Source organism: Rhea americana, unplaced genomic scaffold (genome assembly GCF_003343005.1).
Source record: "Rhea americana isolate MKP2758 unplaced genomic scaffold, rheAme1 scaffold_570, whole genome shotgun sequence".
NCBI classification, from domain to species: Eukaryota; Metazoa; Chordata; class Aves; order Rheiformes; family Rheidae; genus Rhea; species Rhea americana.
Genome location: NW_028186724.1, coordinates 8,221 through 10,989, shown reverse-complemented (window position 1 = coordinate 10,989; position 2,769 = coordinate 8,221). Strand labels below are relative to the sequence as shown.

At 50.3% G+C, this 2,769-nt stretch overlaps 1 non-coding gene across 1 annotated transcript; it reads left to right on the top strand.

Moving 5' to 3' along the window:
- Positions 1-394: 394 nt before the first annotated feature.
- TRNAD-GUC (transfer RNA aspartic acid (anticodon GUC)) lies at positions 395-466 on the top strand. Its single transcript has one exon. It is a non-coding gene; the product is annotated as a tRNA-Asp (tRNA).
- Positions 467-2,769: the final 2,303 nt, after the last annotated feature.

Below are 2,769 nucleotides of genomic sequence, written 5' to 3'. Positions count from 1 at the left end.
GCTCCCCACCCCCCCACCCCTCTGTATTTCTCCTTGCTCTTTTTCTACCTTTTTTGTTCTTTCAACGTTTTTTCCCACGCTCTGCCATTTTTCCCAGTTTTGCCTCTAGATGTTTTGGTCCTCCAGGATGTCTTGGTCCCCAAGTCTTAGGTCCTCAGCTTTTTGCCTTCCTCCTTGCCCCCTTTCTCTATTTAGTAGTGGGACAACATTAGTGAACATTTTATGATAAAGTCTGAAGGAAATGCAAGAAGGCCTTCAAGTAGAGGCTCCAAGATCTCCATATTTGAGATACTGTTACTTGAATTGAAAGCCTTGGCACTCTTTCGAAAAGGCCTATATTAACAATTCTATACTAAATCCATTTTTGTCTCTTCATGTGGGGAAAGGAAGCAGCTCCTCGTTAGTATAGTGGTGAGTATCCCTGCCTGTCACGCAGGAGACCGGGGTTCAATTCCCCGACGGGGAGGCTGCGGCAGCAGTTTTTCCTCTAGAGAGGGTAACCAATAAAACACAGCACGGATTAGGTTGTCTCCAACCGGTGCATACAGCTGAGGCTGTGCGTGTAGGACATGGCTATGGGGGACCCCCCTACACCCTTCCTGGGAAACCTGCAGGCATGACTACCTCTCTGAAATGCCTGTACACCAATGCATGCAGCATGGGGAATAAGCAGGAGGAACTGGAGATCTGTGTGCAGTCTCAGGGCCATGATCTCATTGCTATCATAGAGACATGGTGGGATAGCTCACATGACTGGAATGCTGCCATGGATGGCTATGTGCTTTTTAGGAAMGACAGGCCAGGAAAGCGAGGTGGTGGGGTTGCTCTTTATGTGAGGGAGCAACTGGAATGAATTGAGCTCTGTCTAGGGGTGGAAGAGTAGGCAGTCAAGAGCTAATGGGTGAGGTTTAAAGACCAGGCTAACATGRGGACACTGTTGTGGGTGTCTGCTACAGGCCACTTGACTAGGAAGAGGAAGTCAATGAGGCCTTCAACAGACAGCTAGAAATAACCTCATAATTGCAGGCCCTGGTTTTCATGGGGGACTTCAACCACCCCGATATTTGCTGGAGGGACAACAGCTAGGCACAAACAGTCCAGGAGGCTCCTGCAGTGCATCAATGATAACTTCTTAACACAGGTGGTGGAGGAGCCTAMGAGGAAGGCTGGCTGTCATGCTGGAGCTTATCCTAACCAAAGAAAAAAAAAAAGGACTAGTTGGAGACCTGAAGGTTAGGCAGCCAACAAGTTGACTATGAGCCAGCAATGTGCCCTTCTGGCCAGGAAGGCCAGTAGTCTCCTTGGGTGCATTGGGAAGCCTGTTGCCAGCAAGTCAAGGAAGGTGATCCTGCTGCTCTACTCAGCCCTGGTGAGGCTTCATCTCAAGTACTGTACAAGAGAGATATGGAGCTAATGGAGAGAGTCCAGCAGAGGGCTACGAAGATGATCAGAGGGCTGGAGCATCTGCCCTATGAGGAATGGCTGTGAGAGCTGGGCCTGTTTAGCCTGGAGAAGAGAAGCCTGAGAGGGGATCTTATCAATGTCTACAAATACATTAAGGGAGGGTGTCAAGGGGACGGGGCCAGACTCTTTTCCGTGGTGCCATGTGACAGGACAAGAAGCAATGGGCAAAAACAGATCCACAGGAAGTTCTGCTTGAACGTGAGGGGGACTTTGTTCACTGTGCGAGTGACAGAGCACTGGAACAGGTTGCCCAGAGAGGTTGTGGAGTCTCCTTCTCTGGAGATATTCACAGCCCGCCTGGATGCAACCCTGTCTGACATGCTCTAGGTGACCCTGCTCGAGCAGGCAGGTTGGACTAGATGTTCTCCAGAGGTCCCTTCCAACCTTACCAATTTTATGACCTCACAGTCAGCCATGAAGCCATAGAGCTGCTCCTGGCCTGCTGGGAACTCAGGCACAATTGACCTAACCAAGCACAAGCAGCAGCAATGTCCATGCTGATCACCAGTCACATACTGATGCACAACTCACCACAAAAGCACAAATAGCTGCAATGGGCCTGCTCCCCATTTATGAGGCACTGAGACACAAGGGACCTCATCATCTTCAACAAAGCTAGGGGCATGCTGTTGACCTACCACGTTCAGAGGCACCACTCTCCTCCTAACCACAAAAGGCCTCAATGTGCCTGCTGATGGTCTTTCTGGAACTAAGTCACAAGTGACCTCAAAAGTGCAAACCTTCACAGAGCAGAAGCTCTCCTGGGCCACTCTCAGGTCCCTCGATTATGCTGTTATCACTCCAAACATAACAGTCTTCTGCAAACAGCTTTCATCTCCTGCCAAGACTCTCTCCAGGACATGGGAAATCTCCACTCTGTCACCCTGGGGACAAAGCACAAAAACCAAAAATTGGTCTTGCCTTTCCTTTGTTACCATCAAGTCTGAGCTGTGAGCCTTTGCCCCGGAGCACCTACACAAGGACAGCAGGATGACACTTCCGTGTCTAGGGCCAAGGTAGAGAGATCAGCCCAGGGAGCAGCTTCACTGGAAAGGTTGTCTGACACTGTCAGATCAACTCAGCACAGCAACAGCCATCAACCTCATGCCAGAGCTCTGCTGTGCCAGCTGATCTACAAACACAGTGTCCAAGGACCAGCAAGAAGAGATGCAAGCAGGACGCTTGCCACTTGCACACTCCTGCGGCATGGCTCTGCTTGCAACCTTCCTTTGGCTCCAAAACCCAGAAAGAAAGGGAGCCCAAAACATAGGGAAGCTCTTGCTCTAACACCAAAGGTGGCCAAGG